Source organism: Synchiropus splendidus, chromosome 13 (assembly GCF_027744825.2).
Source record: "Synchiropus splendidus isolate RoL2022-P1 chromosome 13, RoL_Sspl_1.0, whole genome shotgun sequence".
NCBI lineage: Eukaryota > Metazoa > Chordata > Actinopteri > Syngnathiformes > Callionymidae > Synchiropus > Synchiropus splendidus.
In genome coordinates this window covers 17,253,358-17,273,525 of record NC_071346.1, presented here as the reverse complement: position 1 = coordinate 17,273,525, position 20,168 = coordinate 17,253,358, and the positions used below count along the sequence as shown (strand labels likewise).

The 20,168-nt window shown below is 43.2% G+C and overlaps 9 non-coding genes across 9 annotated transcripts; 4 read left to right on the top strand and 5 right to left on the bottom strand.

Moving 5' to 3' along the window:
• The first annotated feature begins 1,625 nt into the window (after positions 1-1,625).
• trnad-guc (transfer RNA aspartic acid (anticodon GUC)) lies at positions 1,626-1,697 on the top strand. Its single transcript has one exon. It is a non-coding gene; the product is annotated as a tRNA-Asp (tRNA).
• Positions 1,698-2,132: 435 nt separating this feature from the next.
• Positions 2,133-2,203, bottom strand: trnag-gcc (transfer RNA glycine (anticodon GCC)). The gene has a single exon. It is a non-coding gene; the product is annotated as a tRNA-Gly (tRNA).
• A 3,976-nt stretch (positions 2,204-6,179) lies between these two features.
• Positions 6,180-6,251, top strand: trnad-guc (transfer RNA aspartic acid (anticodon GUC)). The gene has a single exon. It is a non-coding gene; the product is annotated as a tRNA-Asp (tRNA).
• Positions 6,252-6,686: 435 nt separating this feature from the next.
• Positions 6,687-6,757, bottom strand: trnag-gcc (transfer RNA glycine (anticodon GCC)). The gene has a single exon. It is a non-coding gene; the product is annotated as a tRNA-Gly (tRNA).
• Positions 6,758-10,733: 3,976 nt separating this feature from the next.
• On the top strand, positions 10,734-10,805 carry trnad-guc (transfer RNA aspartic acid (anticodon GUC)). The gene has a single exon. It is a non-coding gene; the product is annotated as a tRNA-Asp (tRNA).
• A 435-nt stretch (positions 10,806-11,240) lies between these two features.
• Positions 11,241-11,311, bottom strand: trnag-gcc (transfer RNA glycine (anticodon GCC)). The gene has a single exon. It is a non-coding gene; the product is annotated as a tRNA-Gly (tRNA).
• A 3,985-nt stretch (positions 11,312-15,296) lies between these two features.
• Positions 15,297-15,368, top strand: trnad-guc (transfer RNA aspartic acid (anticodon GUC)). Its single transcript has one exon. It is a non-coding gene; the product is annotated as a tRNA-Asp (tRNA).
• Positions 15,369-15,803: 435 nt separating this feature from the next.
• On the bottom strand, positions 15,804-15,874 carry trnag-gcc (transfer RNA glycine (anticodon GCC)). The gene has a single exon. It is a non-coding gene; the product is annotated as a tRNA-Gly (tRNA).
• A 3,296-nt stretch (positions 15,875-19,170) lies between these two features.
• trnag-gcc (transfer RNA glycine (anticodon GCC)) lies at positions 19,171-19,241 on the bottom strand. The gene has a single exon. It is a non-coding gene; the product is annotated as a tRNA-Gly (tRNA).
• Positions 19,242-20,168: the final 927 nt, after the last annotated feature.

Here is a 20,168-nt window from a genome sequence, read left to right as displayed (position 1 = left end):
GTAACTTTGGCAACCAGTGTCCACTTCCATTCACTATTCTTCACAGTCAACAATTTCCCTGAATTTAGTATTGTAGTGCAGTTCCATGCACTATCACTGTCCTGTTGGAATATCCTCAAGTGGAGTCACTCATGATAACTACTTCACATAAGTGCTCCCTTTTGGGGTTGTTTCTTCTGGGGCCTTTCCAACAGAATACTGAGAGCTGAGCAGATGATGTCAAGAATAAAGTCACATTTGTCATATTCAAGGTGACTAGATGATTTCAGCCTTCTCTTGTCCCAATCTGAGCTCTTCCTTTCAACTTTCAAGAAGTTACTCAATTGCCAAAACCATTCGCTGTGACTACACACTGTTACTTTCAAGCCAGGCCTCTGTCATTACCCTAACTTTAGCATTCACTAGATTATCCAATGCAGTAAGTGCTACTTGTTGGGGTGATTATACCAGGCAAAACTACAACCTGGAAGTAAAGATTTTTTGACAAATGTCTCCTTGAGACGTCCTCAAATGGAGTCACTCATGATCGGTTATTTCCATAAGTGCTCCCATTTGGGGTTGTTTCTTCTGGGGCTTCTTCAACTGAAGACTGAAAGCTGAAGAGATGCTCTTTTGACAAAATCTGTCACCAACACAACCCAGACAGCAGCACAGACTTGCTTCCTTGATGCAGTAAGTGCTTCCTGTTGGGGTAATGTTGGGGACAACTGCCACCATGAGTCAGAAGGGTCCATGGCATGTTCCGTGGTTGTAAATCACAGTCATCAGTCTATGCATTCTAATGAACGACTCATCAATGTCTGGGAGCATCAGCGAATGGCCAGAGTGTCTATTGTTCTCGAGATACCTTGACTTCAAAACAAGGATACTCCTGAATCCCAGCTATGGAAACTTCATGAATAAAAGGTGGAGTTACTGTTCCTTGGCTGAACAAATGGTCTAAAAAGAAGCCCTCAATATTGGACCACTGCACTTCCAGAGTGACATGGTTGAGTCACTGAAGCACCTCAGGAATAGGAGAAACCTCAGGATGTGCCCAACTGTGTTCTTCAAACTACAGTCCACTGAATGGTCTTCTGCTGGAAGATTCCCACTGGTGAGTGTTGTGGTCCTGTGATCTATTTTGGTGGTGATGTACAAGTCTAGAAGTGTCCAGCAAGGAGAAACAAAGAAACGAGTCGACCAGATGATAGAGTTACTTTGGTTACTCGAACTGAAGCATTGACTTGTTTTTCTGTACTCAGTAAGTGCTTCCTGTTGGGGCAACCAGTGTCCACTTCCATTCACTATTCTCCACAGTCAACAATTTCCCTGAATTTAGTATTGTAGTGGAGATCCATGCACTATCACTGTCCTGTTGGAATATCCTCAAGTGGAGTCACTCATGATAACTACTTCCCATAAGTGCTCCCTTTTGGGGTTGTTTCTTCTGGGGCCTTTCCAACAGAATACTGAGAGCTGAGAAGATGATGTCAAGAATGGCCACACAACTGAATTGTACAGAGGTATTGACCAAATGATTGATTTTGAACAAGTCTGTTGCTTCACACTGGAAAACCTTCCCTTGAAGCGATACTTGGACCAGCTGAGATTCACATACCTCTGTAGAAAACAACACTTTCAAGTCCTCGTTAGTATAGTGGACAGTATCTCCGCCTGTCACGCGGAAGACCGGGGTTCGATTCCCCGACGGGGAGTATCTCTTCTTTTCTTCACATATGTCGGTAAAGGACGCGGCTGACATTCCACCGGACACCACCCAAAGATGGTTCACTCGTCTGGCAGTGCAATGGAGTCGAAAGAAGCTTGTGATAGACAATTGCGGCATTTTCCACTTTACTCCAATTCATGAGAAAATTTTGGTTTCCTTCAAGTCTAGTCTCTGCCACAACCCTAACATTTGGAATATAGACCACTTCTATTGCAGTGATGGATATTTGCTTGGGTGATTCTGCAAGGCAGGCAGGCTCTCAATGTGAGCGTTGGCTTTCATGCTTTTTGCCACCTCGTAATATTCTGAAACTTGCAATGGTCAAAAGCCTCACATGTGAACTCCAAGTGTCAGCAACACAACCCAGAGTTGCGTTGTGCAGTACGTGCTCTGTGTTGCAAACAACAAACTATTTGACAAATGCATTGGCCGGGAATCGAACCCGGGTGCCCCGCGTGGCAGGCGAGAATTCTCCCACTGAACCACCAATGCTTCTGATGGAATGATTCTTTTTCTTTTTTTTTTTTTAAACGCACTTGCATCTCCTTGGTGAGATGAAATTTTCAAACCGGAAAACATTCCCTAAACACGATAGTTGGATCGGCTGCGATTCACATACCTCTGTCACAACAAAGTTGTGCCAAACTTTTTGGGCATTTCCCACTTTGCTCCAATTGACGGGAAAGATTTTGTTTCCTTCAAATCAAGCCTCTGTCACAACCATTACTTTTGGAAAATATGCCACTTCCAATGTTCAAGAGCCTCACATGTTGACAACAAGTCGAACACAAAGTGTCAGCAACACAACTCAGAGTTGCGTTCCTTTGTGTAGTACGTGCTCCCTATTGCAAACAACAAAAAACTCAGAGAATGAATTAGCCGGGAATGGATGCGGGATGTCCCACTTTCCCAAGAAAAGAAAGCATCCAAGCCATTCCACTGGATTTTTTTCTTGTCCAGATGCTAACTTTTGGTGAGGGGCAAGTCGATCAATTTGGGGGAAAACAAATCCAAATTTAGTCATTGCAAATTACAAACTTCATGTTTCATGAATGCAACAAAAATATATGTATATCTGTTAAATTCCTTTGTAAACCGATTTGGATGTAGTCCTTTGCAACTCATAAGTGTGAATGTAAATCACAATCATCAGTCTGTGCATTCTAATGAACGACTCATCAATGTTTGGGAGCATCAGCGAATGGCCAGAGTGTCTATTGTTCTAGAGAAACCTTGACTTCAAAACAAGGATACTCCTGAATCCCAGCTATGGAAACTTCATGAATAAAAGGTGGAGTTACTGTTGCTGAACAACTGGTCTAAAAAGAAGCCCTCAATATTGGACCACTGCACTTCCAGAGTGACATGGTTGAGTCACTGAAGCACCTCAGGAATAGGAGAAACCTCAGGATGTGCCCAACTGTGTTCTTCAAACTACAGTCCACTGAATGGTCTTCTGCTGGAAGATTCCCACTGGTGAGTGTTGTGGTCCTGTGATCTATTTTGGTGGTGATGTACAAGTCTAGAAGTGTCCAGCAAGGAGAAACAAAGAAACGAGTCGACCAGATGATAGAGTTACTTTGGTTACTCGAACTGAAGCATTGGCTTGTTTTTCTGTACTCAGTAAGTGCTTCCTGTTGGGGTAACTTTGGCAACCAGTGTCCACTTCCATTCACTATTCTTCACAGTCAACAATTTCCCTGAATTTAGTATTGTAGTGTAGATCCATGCACTATCACTGTCCTGTTGGAATATCCTCAAGTGGAGTCACTCATGATAACTACTTCACATAAGTGCTCCCTTTTGGGGTTGTTTCTTCTGGGGCCTTTCCAACAGAATACTGAGAGCTGAGCACATGATGTCAAGAATAAAGTCACATTTGTCATATTCAAGGTGACTAGATGATTTCAGCCTTCTCTTGACCCAATCTGAGCTCTTCCTTTCAACTTTCAAGAAGTTACTCAATTGCCAAAACCATTCGCTGTGACTACACACTGTTACTTTCAAGCCAGGCCTCTGTCATTACCCTAACTTTAGCATTCACTAGATTATCCAATGCAGTAAGTGCTACCTGTTGGGGTGATTATACCAGGCAAAACTACAACCTGGAAGTAAAGATTTTTTGACAAATGTCTCCTTGAGACGTCCTCAAATGGAGTCACTCATGATCGGTGATGCTGAAGAGATGCTCTTTTGACAAAATCTGTCACCAACACAACCCAGACAGCAGCACAGACTTGCTTCCTTGATGCAGTAAGTGCTTCCTGTTGGGGTAATGTTGGGGACAACTGCCACCATGAGTCAGAAGGGTCCATGGCATGTTCCGTGGTTGTAAATCACAGTCATCAGTCTATGCATTCTAATGAACGACTCATCAATGTTTGGGAGCATCAGCGAATGGCCAGAGTGTCTATTGTTCTAGAGAAACCTTGACTTCAAAACAAGGATACTCCTGAATCCCAGCTATTGAAACTTCATGAATAAAAGGTGGAGTTACTGTTCCTTGGCTGAACAAATGGTCTAAAAAGAAGCCCTCAATATTGGACCACTGCACTTCCAGAGTGACATGGTTGAGTCACTGAAGCACCTCAGGAATAGGAGAAACCTCAGGATGTGCCCAACTGTGTTCTTCAAACTACAGTCCACTGAATGGTCTTCTGCTGGAAGATTCCCACTGGTGAGTGTTGTGGTCCCGTGATCTATTTTGGTGGTGATGTACAAGTCTAGAAGTGTCCAGCAAGGAGAAACAAAGAAACGAGTCGACCAGATGATAGAGTTACTTTGGTTACTCGAACTGAAGCATTGGCTTGTTTTTCTGTACTCAGTAAGTGCTTCCTGTTGGGGTAACTTTGGCAACCAGTGTCCACTTCCATTCACTATTCTTCACAGTCAACAATTTCCCTGAATTTAGTATTGTAGTGCAGTTCCATGCACTATCACTGTCCTGTTGGAATATCCTCAAGTGGAGTCACTCATGATAACTACTTCACATAAGTGCTCCCTTTTGGGGTTGTTTCTTCTGGGGCCTTTCCAACAGAATACTGAGAGCTGAGCAGATGATGTCAAGAATAAAGTCACATTTGTCATATTCAAGGTGACTAGATGATTTCAGCCTTCTCTTGTCCCAATCTGAGCTCTTCCTTTCAACTTTCAAGAAGTTACTCAATTGCCAAAACCATTCGCTGTGACTACACACTGTTACTTTCAAGCCAGGCCTCTGTCATTACCCTAACTTTAGCATTCACTAGATTATCCAATGCAGTAAGTGCTACTTGTTGGGGTGATTATACCAGGCAAAACTACAACCTGGAAGTAAAGATTTTTTGACAAATGTCTCCTTGAGACGTCCTCAAATGGAGTCACTCATGATCGGTTATTTCCATAAGTGCTCCCATTTGGGGTTGTTTCTTCTGGGGCTTCTTCAACTGAAGACTGAAAGCTGAAGAGATGCTCTTTTGACAAAATCTGTCACCAACACAACCCAGACAGCAGCACAGACTTGCTTCCTTGATGCAGTAAGTGCTTCCTGTTGGGGTAATGTTGGGGACAACTGCCACCATGAGTCAGAAGGGTCCATGGCATGTTCCGTGGTTGTAAATCACAGTCATCAGTCTATGCATTCTAATGAACGACTCATCAATGTCTGGGAGCATCAGCGAATGGCCAGAGTGTCTATTGTTCTCGAGATACCTTGACTTCAAAACAAGGATACTCCTGAATCCCAGCTATGGAAACTTCATGAATAAAAGGTGGAGTTACTGTTCCTTGGCTGAACAAATGGTCTAAAAAGAAGCCCTCAATATTGGACCACTGCACTTCCAGAGTGACATGGTTGAGTCACTGAAGCACCTCAGGAATAGGAGAAACCTCAGGATGTGCCCAACTGTGTTCTTCAAACTACAGTCCACTGAATGGTCTTCTGCTGGAAGATTCCCACTGGTGAGTGTTGTGGTCCTGTGATCTATTTTGGTGGTGATGTACAAGTCTAGAAGTGTCCAGCAAGGAGAAACAAAGAAACGAGTCGACCAGATGATAGAGTTACTTTGGTTACTCGAACTGAAGCATTGACTTGTTTTTCTGTACTCAGTAAGTGCTTCCTGTTGGGGCAACCAGTGTCCACTTCCATTCACTATTCTCCACAGTCAACAATTTCCCTGAATTTAGTATTGTAGTGGAGATCCATGCACTATCACTGTCCTGTTGGAATATCCTCAAGTGGAGTCACTCATGATAACTACTTCCCATAAGTGCTCCCTTTTGGGGTTGTTTCTTCTGGGGCCTTTCCAACAGAATACTGAGAGCTGAGAAGATGATGTCAAGAATGGCCACACAACTGAATTGTACAGAGGTATTGACCAAATGATTGATTTTGAACAAGTCTGTTGCTTCACACTGGAAAACCTTCCCTTGAAGCGATACTTGGACCAGCTGAGATTCACATACCTCTGTAGAAAACAACACTTTCAAGTCCTCGTTAGTATAGTGGACAGTATCTCCGCCTGTCACGCGGAAGACCGGGGTTCGATTCCCCGACGGGGAGTATCTCTTCTTTTCTTCACATATGTCGGTAAAGGACGCGGCTGACATTCCACCGGACACCACCCAAAGATGGTTCACTCGTCTGGCAGTGCAATGGAGTCGAAAGAAGCTTGTGATAGACAATTGCGGCATTTTCCACTTTACTCCAATTCATGAGAAAATTTTGGTTTCCTTCAAGTCTAGTCTCTGCCACAACCCTAACATTTGGAATATAGACCACTTCTATTGCAGTGATGGATATTTGCTTGGGTGATTCTGCAAGGCAGGCAGGCTCTCAATGTGAGCGTTGGCTTTCATGCTTTTTGCCACCTCGTAATATTCTGAAACTTGCAATGGTCAAAAGCCTCACATGTGAACTCCAAGTGTCAGCAACACAACCCAGAGTTGCGTTGTGCAGTACGTGCTCTGTGTTGCAAACAACAAACTATTTGACAAATGCATTGGCCGGGAATCGAACCCGGGTGCCCCGCGTGGCAGGCGAGAATTCTCCCACTGAACCACCAATGCTTCTGATGGAATGATTCTTTTTCTTTTTTTTTTTTTAAACGCACTTGCATCTCCTTGGTGAGATGAAATTTTCAAACCGGAAAACATTCCCTAAACACGATAGTTGGATCGGCTGCGATTCACATACCTCTGTCACAACAAAGTTGTGCCAAACTTTTTGGGCATTTCCCACTTTGCTCCAATTGACGGGAAAGATTTTGTTTCCTTCAAATCAAGCCTCTGTCACAACCATTACTTTTGGAAAATATGCCACTTCCAATGTTCAAGAGCCTCACATGTTGACAACAAGTCGAACACAAAGTGTCAGCAACACAACTCAGAGTTGCGTTCCTTTGTGTAGTACGTGCTCCCTATTGCAAACAACAAAAAACTCAGAGAATGAATTAGCCGGGAATGGATGCGGGATGTCCCACTTTCCCAAGAAAAGAAAGCATCCAAGCCATTCCACTGGATTTTTTTCTTGTCCAGATGCTAACTTTTGGTGAGGGGCAAGTCGATCAATTTGGGGGAAAACAAATCCAAATTTAGTCATTGCAAATTACAAACTTCATGTTTCATGAATGCAACAAAAATATATGTATATCTGTTAAATTCCTTTGTAAACCGATTTGGATGTAGTCCTTTGCAACTCATAAGTGTGAATGTAAATCACAATCATCAGTCTGTGCATTCTAATGAACGACTCATCAATGTTTGGGAGCATCAGCGAATGGCCAGAGTGTCTATTGTTCTAGAGAAACCTTGACTTCAAAACAAGGATACTCCTGAATCCCAGCTATGGAAACTTCATGAATAAAAGGTGGAGTTACTGTTGCTGAACAACTGGTCTAAAAAGAAGCCCTCAATATTGGACCACTGCACTTCCAGAGTGACATGGTTGAGTCACTGAAGCACCTCAGGAATAGGAGAAACCTCAGGATGTGCCCAACTGTGTTCTTCAAACTACAGTCCACTGAATGGTCTTCTGCTGGAAGATTCCCACTGGTGAGTGTTGTGGTCCTGTGATCTATTTTGGTGGTGATGTACAAGTCTAGAAGTGTCCAGCAAGGAGAAACAAAGAAACGAGTCGACCAGATGATAGAGTTACTTTGGTTACTCGAACTGAAGCATTGGCTTGTTTTTCTGTACTCAGTAAGTGCTTCCTGTTGGGGTAACTTTGGCAACCAGTGTCCACTTCCATTCACTATTCTTCACAGTCAACAATTTCCCTGAATTTAGTATTGTAGTGTAGATCCATGCACTATCACTGTCCTGTTGGAATATCCTCAAGTGGAGTCACTCATGATAACTACTTCACATAAGTGCTCCCTTTTGGGGTTGTTTCTTCTGGGGCCTTTCCAACAGAATACTGAGAGCTGAGCACATGATGTCAAGAATAAAGTCACATTTGTCATATTCAAGGTGACTAGATGATTTCAGCCTTCTCTTGACCCAATCTGAGCTCTTCCTTTCAACTTTCAAGAAGTTACTCAATTGCCAAAACCATTCGCTGTGACTACACACTGTTACTTTCAAGCCAGGCCTCTGTCATTACCCTAACTTTAGCATTCACTAGATTATCCAATGCAGTAAGTGCTACCTGTTGGGGTGATTATACCAGGCAAAACTACAACCTGGAAGTAAAGATTTTTTGACAAATGTCTCCTTGAGACGTCCTCAAATGGAGTCACTCATGATCGGTGATGCTGAAGAGATGCTCTTTTGACAAAATCTGTCACCAACACAACCCAGACAGCAGCACAGACTTGCTTCCTTGATGCAGTAAGTGCTTCCTGTTGGGGTAATGTTGGGGACAACTGCCACCATGAGTCAGAAGGGTCCATGGCATGTTCCGTGGTTGTAAATCACAGTCATCAGTCTATGCATTCTAATGAACGACTCATCAATGTTTGGGAGCATCAGCGAATGGCCAGAGTGTCTATTGTTCTAGAGAAACCTTGACTTCAAAACAAGGATACTCCTGAATCCCAGCTATTGAAACTTCATGAATAAAAGGTGGAGTTACTGTTCCTTGGCTGAACAAATGGTCTAAAAAGAAGCCCTCAATATTGGACCACTGCACTTCCAGAGTGACATGGTTGAGTCACTGAAGCACCTCAGGAATAGGAGAAACCTCAGGATGTGCCCAACTGTGTTCTTCAAACTACAGTCCACTGAATGGTCTTCTGCTGGAAGATTCCCACTGGTGAGTGTTGTGGTCCCGTGATCTATTTTGGTGGTGATGTACAAGTCTAGAAGTGTCCAGCAAGGAGAAACAAAGAAACGAGTCGACCAGATGATAGAGTTACTTTGGTTACTCGAACTGAAGCATTGGCTTGTTTTTCTGTACTCAGTAAGTGCTTCCTGTTGGGGTAACTTTGGCAACCAGTGTCCACTTCCATTCACTATTCTTCACAGTCAACAATTTCCCTGAATTTAGTATTGTAGTGCAGTTCCATGCACTATCACTGTCCTGTTGGAATATCCTCAAGTGGAGTCACTCATGATAACTACTTCACATAAGTGCTCCCTTTTGGGGTTGTTTCTTCTGGGGCCTTTCCAACAGAATACTGAGAGCTGAGCAGATGATGTCAAGAATAAAGTCACATTTGTCATATTCAAGGTGACTAGATGATTTCAGCCTTCTCTTGTCCCAATCTGAGCTCTTCCTTTCAACTTTCAAGAAGTTACTCAATTGCCAAAACCATTCGCTGTGACTACACACTGTTACTTTCAAGCCAGGCCTCTGTCATTACCCTAACTTTAGCATTCACTAGATTATCCAATGCAGTAAGTGCTACTTGTTGGGGTGATTATACCAGGCAAAACTACAACCTGGAAGTAAAGATTTTTTGACAAATGTCTCCTTGAGACGTCCTCAAATGGAGTCACTCATGATCGGTTATTTCCATAAGTGCTCCCATTTGGGGTTGTTTCTTCTGGGGCTTCTTCAACTGAAGACTGAAAGCTGAAGAGATGCTCTTTTGACAAAATCTGTCACCAACACAACCCAGACAGCAGCACAGACTTGCTTCCTTGATGCAGTAAGTGCTTCCTGTTGGGGTAATGTTGGGGACAACTGCCACCATGAGTCAGAAGGGTCCATGGCATGTTCCGTGGTTGTAAATCACAGTCATCAGTCTATGCATTCTAATGAACGACTCATCAATGTCTGGGAGCATCAGCGAATGGCCAGAGTGTCTATTGTTCTCGAGATACCTTGACTTCAAAACAAGGATACTCCTGAATCCCAGCTATGGAAACTTCATGAATAAAAGGTGGAGTTACTGTTCCTTGGCTGAACAAATGGTCTAAAAAGAAGCCCTCAATATTGGACCACTGCACTTCCAGAGTGACATGGTTGAGTCACTGAAGCACCTCAGGAATAGGAGAAACCTCAGGATGTGCCCAACTGTGTTCTTCAAACTACAGTCCACTGAATGGTCTTCTGCTGGAAGATTCCCACTGGTGAGTGTTGTGGTCCTGTGATCTATTTTGGTGGTGATGTACAAGTCTAGAAGTGTCCAGCAAGGAGAAACAAAGAAACGAGTCGACCAGATGATAGAGTTACTTTGGTTACTCGAACTGAAGCATTGACTTGTTTTTCTGTACTCAGTAAGTGCTTCCTGTTGGGGCAACCAGTGTCCACTTCCATTCACTATTCTCCACAGTCAACAATTTCCCTGAATTTAGTATTGTAGTGGAGATCCATGCACTATCACTGTCCTGTTGGAATATCCTCAAGTGGAGTCACTCATGATAACTACTTCCCATAAGTGCTCCCTTTTGGGGTTGTTTCTTCTGGGGCCTTTCCAACAGAATACTGAGAGCTGAGAAGATGATGTCAAGAATGGCCACACAACTGAATTGTACAGAGGTATTGACCAAATGATTGATTTTGAACAAGTCTGTTGCTTCACACTGGAAAACCTTCCCTTGAAGCGATACTTGGACCAGCTGAGATTCACATACCTCTGTAGAAAACAACACTTTCAAGTCCTCGTTAGTATAGTGGACAGTATCTCCGCCTGTCACGCGGAAGACCGGGGTTCGATTCCCCGACGGGGAGTATCTCTTCTTTTCTTCACATATGTCGGTAAAGGACGCGGCTGACATTCCACCGGACACCACCCAAAGATGGTTCACTCGTCTGGCAGTGCAATGGAGTCGAAAGAAGCTTGTGATAGACAATTGCGGCATTTTCCACTTTACTCCAATTCATGAGAAAATTTTGGTTTCCTTCAAGTCTAGTCTCTGCCACAACCCTAACATTTGGAATATAGACCACTTCTATTGCAGTGATGGATATTTGCTTGGGTGATTCTGCAAGGCAGGCAGGCTCTCAATGTGAGCGTTGGCTTTCATGCTTTTTGCCACCTCGTAATATTCTGAAACTTGCAATGGTCAAAAGCCTCACATGTGAACTCCAAGTGTCAGCAACACAACCCAGAGTTGCGTTGTGCAGTACGTGCTCTGTGTTGCAAACAACAAACTATTTGACAAATGCATTGGCCGGGAATCGAACCCGGGTGCCCCGCGTGGCAGGCGAGAATTCTCCCACTGAACCACCAATGCTTCTGATGGAATGATTCTTTTTCTTTTTTTTTTTTTAAACGCACTTGCATCTCCTTGGTGAGATGAAATTTTCAAACCGGAAAACATTCCCTAAACACGATAGTTGGATCGGCTGCGATTCACATACCTCTGTCACAACAAAGTTGTGCCAAACTTTTTGGGCATTTCCCACTTTGCTCCAATTGACGGGAAAGATTTTGTTTCCTTCAAATCAAGCCTCTGTCACAACCATTACTTTTGGAAAATATGCCACTTCCAATGTTCAAGAGCCTCACATGTTGACAACAAGTCGAACACAAAGTGTCAGCAACACAACTCAGAGTTGCGTTCCTTTGTGTAGTACGTGCTCCCTATTGCAAACAACAAAAAACTCAGAGAATGAATTAGCCGGGAATGGATGCGGGATGTCCCACTTTCCCAAGAAAAGAAAGCATCCAAGCCATTCCACTGGATTTTTTTCTTGTCCAGATGCTAACTTTTGGTGAGGGGCAAGTCGATCAATTTGGGGGAAAACAAATCCAAATTTAGTCATTGCAAATTACAAACTTCATGTTTCATGAATGCAACAAAAATATATGTATATCTGTTAAATTCCTTTGTAAACCGATTTGGATGTAGTCCTTTGCAACTCATAAGTGTGAATGTAAATCACAATCATCAGTCTGTGCATTCTAATGAACGACTCATCAATGTTTGGGAGCATCAGCGAATGGCCAGAGTGTCTATTGTTCTAGAGAAACCTTGACTTCAAAACAAGGATACTCCTGAATCCCAGCTATGGAAACTTCATGAATAAAAGGTGGAGTTACTGTTGCTGAACAACTGGTCTAAAAAGAAGCCCTCAATATTGGACCACTGCACTTCCAGAGTGACATGGTTGAGTCACTGAAGCACCTCAGGAATAGGAGAAACCTCAGGATGTGCCCAACTGTGTTCTTCAAACTACAGTCCACTGAATGGTCTTCTGCTGGAAGATTCCCACTGGTGAGTGTTGTGGTCCTGTGATCTATTTTGGTGGTGATGTACAAGTCTAGAAGTGTCCAGCAAGGAGAAACAAAGAAACGAGTCGACCAGATGATAGAGTTACTTTGGTTACTCGAACTGAAGCATTGGCTTGTTTTTCTGTACTCAGTAAGTGCTTCCTGTTGGGGTAACTTTGGCAACCAGTGTCCACTTCCATTCACTATTCTTCACAGTCAACAATTTCCCTGAATTTAGTATTGTAGTGTAGATCCATGCACTATCACTGTCCTGTTGGAATATCCTCAAGTGGAGTCACTCATGATAACTACTTCACATAAGTGCTCCCTTTTGGGGTTGTTTCTTCTGGGGCCTTTCCAACAGAATACTGAGAGCTGAGCACATGATGTCAAGAATAAAGTCACATTTGTCATATTCAAGGTGACTAGATGATTTCAGCCTTCTCTTGACCCAATCTGAGCTCTTCCTTTCAACTTTCAAGAAGTTACTCAATTGCCAAAACCATTCGCTGTGACTACACACTGTTACTTTCAAGCCAGGCCTCTGTCATTACCCTAACTTTAGCATTCACTAGATTATCCAATGCAGTAAGTGCTACCTGTTGGGGTGATTATACCAGGCAAAACTACAACCTGGAAGTAAAGATTTTTTGACAAATGTCTCCTTGAGACGTCCTCAAATGGAGTCACTCATGATCGGTGATGCTGAAGAGATGCTCTTTTGACAAAATCTGTCACCAACACAACCCAGACAGCAGCACAGACTTGCTTCCTTGATGCAGTAAGTGCTTCCTGTTGGGGTAATGTTGGGGACAACTGCCACCATGAGTCAGAAGGGTCCATGGCATGTTCCGTGGTTGTAAATCACAGTCATCAGTCTATGCATTCTAATGAACGACTCATCAATGTTTGGGAGCATCAGCGAATGGCCAGAGTGTCTATTGTTCTAGAGAAACCTTGACTTCAAAACAAGGATACTCCTGAATCCCAGCTATTGAAACTTCATGAATAAAAGGTGGAGTTACTGTTCCTTGGCTGAACAAATGGTCTAAAAAGAAGCCCTCAATATTGGACCACTGCACTTCCAGAGTGACATGGTTGAGTCACTGAAGCACCTCAGGAATAGGAGAAACCTCAGGATGTGCCCAACTGTGTTCTTCAAACTACAGTCCACTGAATGGTCTTCTGCTGGAAGATTCCCACTGGTGAGTGTTGTGGTCCCGTGATCTATTTTGGTGGTGATGTACAAGTCTAGAAGTGTCCAGCAAGGAGAAACAAAGAAACGAGTCGACCAGATGATAGAGTTACTTTGGTTACTCGAACTGAAGCATTGGCTTGTTTTTCTGTACTCAGTAAGTGCTTCCTGTTGGGGTAACTTTGGCAACCAGTGTCCACTTCCATTCACTATTCTCCACAGTCAACAATTTCCCTGAATTTAGTATTGTAGTGCAGTTCCATGCACTATCACTGTCCTGTTGGAATATCCTCAAGTGGAGTCACTCATGATAACTACTTCACATAAGTGCTCCCTTTTGGGGTTGTTTCTTCTGGGGCCTTTCCAACAGAATACTGAGAGCTGAGCAGATGATGTCAAGAATAAAGTCACATTTGTCATATTCAAGGTGACTAGATGATTTCAGCCTTCTCTTGTCCCAATCTGAGCTCTTCCTTTCAACTTTCAAGAAGTTACTCAATTGCCAAAACCATTCGCTGTGACTACACACTGTTACTTTCAAGCCAGGCCTCTGTCATTACCCTAACTTTAGCATTCACTAGATTATCCAATGCAGTAAGTGCTACTTGTTGGGGTGATTATACCAGGCAAAACTACAACCTGGAAGTAAAGATTTTTTGACAAATGTCTCCTTGAGACGTCCTCAAATGGAGTCACTCATGATCGGTTATTTCCATAAGTGCTCCCATTTGGGGTTGTTTCTTCTGGGGCTTCTTCAACTGAAGACTGAAAGCTGAAGAGATGCTCTTTTGACAAAATCTGTCACCAACACAACCCAGACAGCAGCACAGACTTGCTTCCTTGATGCAGTAAGTGCTTCCTGTTGGGGTAATGTTGGGGACAACTGCCACCATGAGTCAGAAGGGTCCATGGCATGTTCCGTGGTTGTAAATCACAGTCATCAGTCTATGCATTCTAATGAACGACTCATCAATGTCTGGGAGCATCAGCGAATGGCCAGAGTGTCTATTGTTCTCGAGATACCTTGACTTCAAAACAAGGATACTCCTGAATCCCAGCTATGGAAACTTCATGAATAAAAGGTGGAGTTACTGTTCCTTGGCTGAACAAATGGTCTAAAAAGAAGCCCTCAATATTGGACCACTGCACTTCCAGAGTGACATGGTTGAGTCACTGAAGCACCTCAGGAATAGGAGAAACCTCAGGATGTGCCCAACTGTGTTCTTCAAACTACAGTCCACTGAATGGTCTTCTGCTGGAAGATTCCCACTGGTGAGTGTTGTGGTCCTGTGATCTATTTTGGTGGTGATGTACAAGTCTAGAAGTGTCCAGCAAGGAGAAACAAAGAAACGAGTCGACCAGATGATAGAGTTACTTTGGTTACTCGAACTGAAGCATTGACTTGTTTTTCTGTACTCAGTAAGTGCTTCCTGTTGGGGTAACTTTGGCAACCAGTGTCCACTTCCATTCACTATTCTCCACAGTCAACAATTTCCCTGAATTTAGTATTGTAGTGGAGATCCATGCACTATCACTGTCCTGTTGGAATATCCTCAAGTGGAGTCACTCATGATAACTACTTCCCATAAGTGCTCCCTTTTGGGGTTGTTTCTTCTGGGGCCTTTCCAACAGAATACTGAGAGCTGAGAAGATGATGTCAAGAATGGCCACACAACTGAATTGTACAGAGGTATTGACCAAATGATTGATTTTGAACAAGTCTGTTGCTTCACACTGGAAAACCTTCCCTTGAAGCGATACTTGGACCAGCTGAGATTCACATACCTCTGTAGAAAACAACACTTTCAAGTCCTCGTTAGTATAGTGGACAGTATCTCCGCCTGTCACGCGGAAGACCGGGGTTCGATTCCCCGACGGGGAGTATCTCTTCTTTTCTTCACATATGTCGGTAAAGGACGCGGCTGACATTCCACCGGACACCACCCAAAGATGGTTCACTCGTCTGGCAGTGCAATGGAGTCGAAAGAAGCTTGTGATAGACAATTGCGGCATTTTCCACTTTACTCCAATTCATGAGAAAATTTTGGTTTCCTTCAAGTCTAGTCTCTGCCACAACCCTAACATTTGGAATATAGACCACTTCTATTGCAGTGATGGATATTTGCTTGGGTGATTCTACAAGGCAGGCAGGCTCTCAATGTGAGCGTTGGCTTTCATGCTTTTTGCCACCTCGTAATATTCTGAAACTTGCAATGGTCAAAAGCCTCACATGTGAACTCCAAGTGTCAGCAACACAACCCAGAGTTGCGTTGTGCAGTACGTGCTCTGTGTTGCAAACAACAAACTATTTGACAAATGCATTGGCCGGGAATCGAACCCGGGTGCCCCGCGTGGCAGGCGAGAATTCTCCCACTGAACCACCAATGCTTCTGATGGAATGATTCTTTTTCTTTTTCTTTTTTTTTTTTTAAACGCACTTGCATCTTCTTGGTGAGATGAAATTTTCAAACCGGAAAACATTCCCTAAACACGATAGTTGGATCGGCTGCGATTCACATACCTCTGTCACAACAAAGTTGTGCCAAACTTTTTGGGCATTTCCCACTTTGCTCCAATTGACGGGAAAGATTTTGTTTCCTTCAAATCAAGCCTCTGTCACAACCATTACTTTTGGAAAATATGCCACTTCCAATGTTCAAGAGCCTCACATGTTGACAACAAGTCGAACACAAAGTGTCAGCAACACAACTCAGAGTTGCGTTCCTTTGTGTAGTACGTGCTCCCTATTGCAAACAACAAACAACTCAGAGAATGAATTAGCCGGGAATGGATGCGGGATGTCCCACTTTCCCAAGAAAAGAAAGCATCCAAGCCATTCCACTGGATTTTTTTCTTGTCCAGATGCTAACTTTTGGTGAGGGGCAAGTCGATCAATTTGGGGGAAAACAAATCCAAATTTAGTCATTGCAAATTACAAACTTCATGTTTCATGAATGCAACAAAAATATATGTATATCTGTTAAATTCCTTTGTAAACCGATTTGGATGTAGTCCTTTGCAACTCATAAGTGTGAATGTAAATCACAATCATCAGTCTGTGCATTCTAATGAACGACTCATCAATGTTTGGGAGCATCAGCGAATGGCCAGAGTGTCTATTGTTCTAGAGAAACCTTGACTTCAAAACAAGGATACTCCTGAATCCCAGCTATGGAAACTTCATGAATAAAAGGTGGAGTTACTGTTGCTGAACAACTGGTCTAAAAAGAAGCCCTCAATATTGGACCACTGCACTTCCAGAGTGACATGGTTGAGTCACTGAAGCACCTCAGGAATAGGAGAAACCTCAGGATGTGCCCAACTGTGTTCTTCAAACTACAGTCCACTGAATGGTCTTCTGCTGGAAGATTCCCACTGGTGAGTGTTGTGGTCCTGTGATCTATTTTGGTGGTGATGTACAAGTCTAGAAGTGTCCAGCAAGGAGAAACAAAGAAACGAGTCGACCAGATGATAGAGTTACTTTGGTTACTCGAACTGAAGCATTGGCTTGTTTTTCTGTACTCAGTAAGTGCTTCCTGTTGGGGTAACTTTGGCAACCAGTGTCCACTTCCATTCACTATTCTCCACAGTCAACAATTTCCCTGAATTTAGTATTGTATTGTAGTGTAGATCCATGCACTATCACTGTCCTGTTGGAATATCCTCAAGTGGAGTCACTCATGATAACTACTTCACATAAGTGCTCCCTTTTGGGGTTGTTTCTTCTGGGGCCTTTCCAACAGAATACTGAGAGCTGAGCAGATGATGTCAAGAATAAAGTCACATTTGTCATATTCAAGGTGACTAGATGATTTCAGCCTTCTCTTGACCCAATCTGAGCTCTTCCTTTCAACTTTCAAGAAGTTACTCAATTGCCAAAACCATTCGCTGTGACTACACACTGTTACTTTCAAGCCAGGCCTCTGTCATTACCCTAACTTTAGCATTCACTAGTTTATCCAATGCAGTAAGTGCTACTTGTTGGGGTGATTATACCAGGCAAAACTACAACCTGGAAGTAAAGATTTTTTGACAAATGTCTCCTTGAGACGTCCTCAAATGGAGTCACTCATGATCGGTTATTTCCATAAGTGCTCCCATTTGGGGTTGTTTCTTCTGGGGCTTCTTCAACTGAAGACTGAAAGCTGAAGAGATGCTCTTTTGACAAAATCTGTCACCAACACAACCCAGACAGCAGCACAGACTTGCTTCCTTGATGCAGTAAGTGCTTCCTGTTGGGGTAATGTTGGGGACAACTGCCACCATGAGTCAGAAGGGTCCATGGCATGTTCCGTGGTTGTAAATCACAGTCATCAGTCTATGCATTCTAATGAACGACTCATCAATGTCTGGGAGCATCAGCGAATGGCCAGAGTGTCTATTGTTCTCGAGATACCTTGACTTCAAAACAAGGATACTCCTGAATCCCAGCTATGGAAACTTCATGAATAAAAGGTGGAGTTACTGTTCCTTGGCTGAACAAATGGTCTAAAAAGAAGCCCTCAATATTGGACCACTGCACTTCCAGAGTGACATGGTTGAGTCACTGAAGCACCTCAGGAATAGGAGAAACCTCAGGATTTGCCCAACTGTGTTCTTCAAACTACAGTCCACTGAATGGTCTTCTGCTGGAAGATTCCCACTGGTGAGTGTTGTGGTCCTGTGATCTATTTTGGTGGTGATGTACAAGTCTAGAAGTGTCCAGCAAGGAGAAACAAAGAAACGAGTTGACCAGATGATAGAGTTACTTTGGTTACTCGAACTGAAGCATTGGCTTGTTTTTCTGTACTCAGTAAGTGCTTCCTGTTGGGGCAACCAGTGTCCACTTCCATTCACTATTCTCCACAGTCAACAATTTCCCTGAATATAGTATTGTAGTGGAGATCCATGCACTATCACTGTCCTGTTGGAATATCCTCAAGTGGAGTCACTCATGATAACTACTTCCCATAAGTGCTCCCTTTTGGGGTTGTTTCTTCTGGGGCCTTTCCAACAGAATACTGAGAGCTGAGAAGATGATGTCAAGAATGGCCACACAACTGAATTGTACAGAGGTATTGGCCAAATGATTGATTTTTAACAAGTCTGTTGCTTCACACTGGAAAACCTTCCCTTAAAGCGATACTTGGACCAGCTGAGATTCACATACCTCTGTAGAAAACAACACTTTCAAGTCCTCGTTAGTATAGTGGACAGTATCTCCGCCTGTCACGCGGAAGACCGGGGTTCGATTCCCCTACGGGGAGTATCTCTTCTTTTCTTCACATATGTCGGTAAAGGACGCGGCTGACATTCCACCGGACACCACCCAAAGATGGTTCACTCGTCTGGCAGTGCAATGGAGTCGAAAGAAGCTTGTGATAGACAATTGCGGCATTTTCCACTTTACTCCAATTCATGAGAAAATTTTGGTTTCCTTCAAGTCTAGTCTCTGTCACAACCCTAACATTTGGAATATAGACCACTTCTATTGCAGTGATGGATATTTGCTTGGGTGATTCTGCAAGGCAGGCAGGCTCTCAATGTGAGCGTTGGCTTTCATGCTTTTTGCCACCTCGTAATATTCTGAAACTTGGTCAAATGGTCAAAAGCCTCACATGTGAACTCCAAGTGTCAGCAACACAACCCAGAGTTGCGTTGTGCAATACGTCCTCTGTGTTGCAAACAACAAACTATTTGACAAATGCATTGGCCGGGAATCGAACCCGGGTCCCCCGCGTGGCAGGCGTGAATTCTCCCACTGAACCACCAATGCTTCTGATGGAATGATTCGTTTTCTTTTTTTTTTTTTTAAACGCACTTGCATCTCCTTGGTGAGATGAAATTTTCACACCGGAAAACATTCCCTAAACTCGATAGTTGGATCGGCTGCGATTCACATACCTCTGTCACAACAAAGTTGTGCCAAACTTTTTGGGCATTTCCCACTTTGCTCCAATTGACGGGAAAGATTTTGTTTCCTTCAAATCAAGCCTCTGTCACAACCATTACTTTTGGAAAATATGCCACTTCCAATGTTCAAGAGCCTCACATGTTGACAACAAGTCGAACACAAAGTGTCAGCAACACAACTCAGAGTTGCGTTCCTTTGTGTAGTACGTGCTCCCTATTGCAAACAACAAACAACTCAGAGAATGCATTAGCCGGGAATGGATGCGGGATGTCCCACTTTCCCAAGAAAAGAAAGCATCCAAGCCATTCCACTGGATTTTTTTCTTGTCCAGATGCTAACTTTTGGTGAGGGGCAAGTCGATCAATTTGGGGGAAAACAAATCCAAATTTAGTCATTGCAAATTACAAACTTCATGTTTCATGAATGCAACAAAAATATATGTATATCTGTTAAATTCCTTTGTAAACCGATTTGGATGTAGTCCTTTGCAACTCATAAGTGTGAATGTAAATCAGAATCATTAGTCTGTGCATTCTAATGAACGACTCATCAATGTTTGGGAGCATCAGCGAATGGCCAGAGTGTCTATTGTTCTAGAGAAACCTTGACTTCAAAACAAGGATACTCCTGAATCCCAGCTATTGAAACTTCATGAATAAAAGGTGGAGTTACTGTTGCTGAACAACTGGTCTAAAAAGAAGCCCTCAATATTGGACCACTGCACTTCCAGAGTGACATGGTGGAGTCACCGAAGCACCTCAGGAATAGGAGAAACCTCAGGATTTGCCC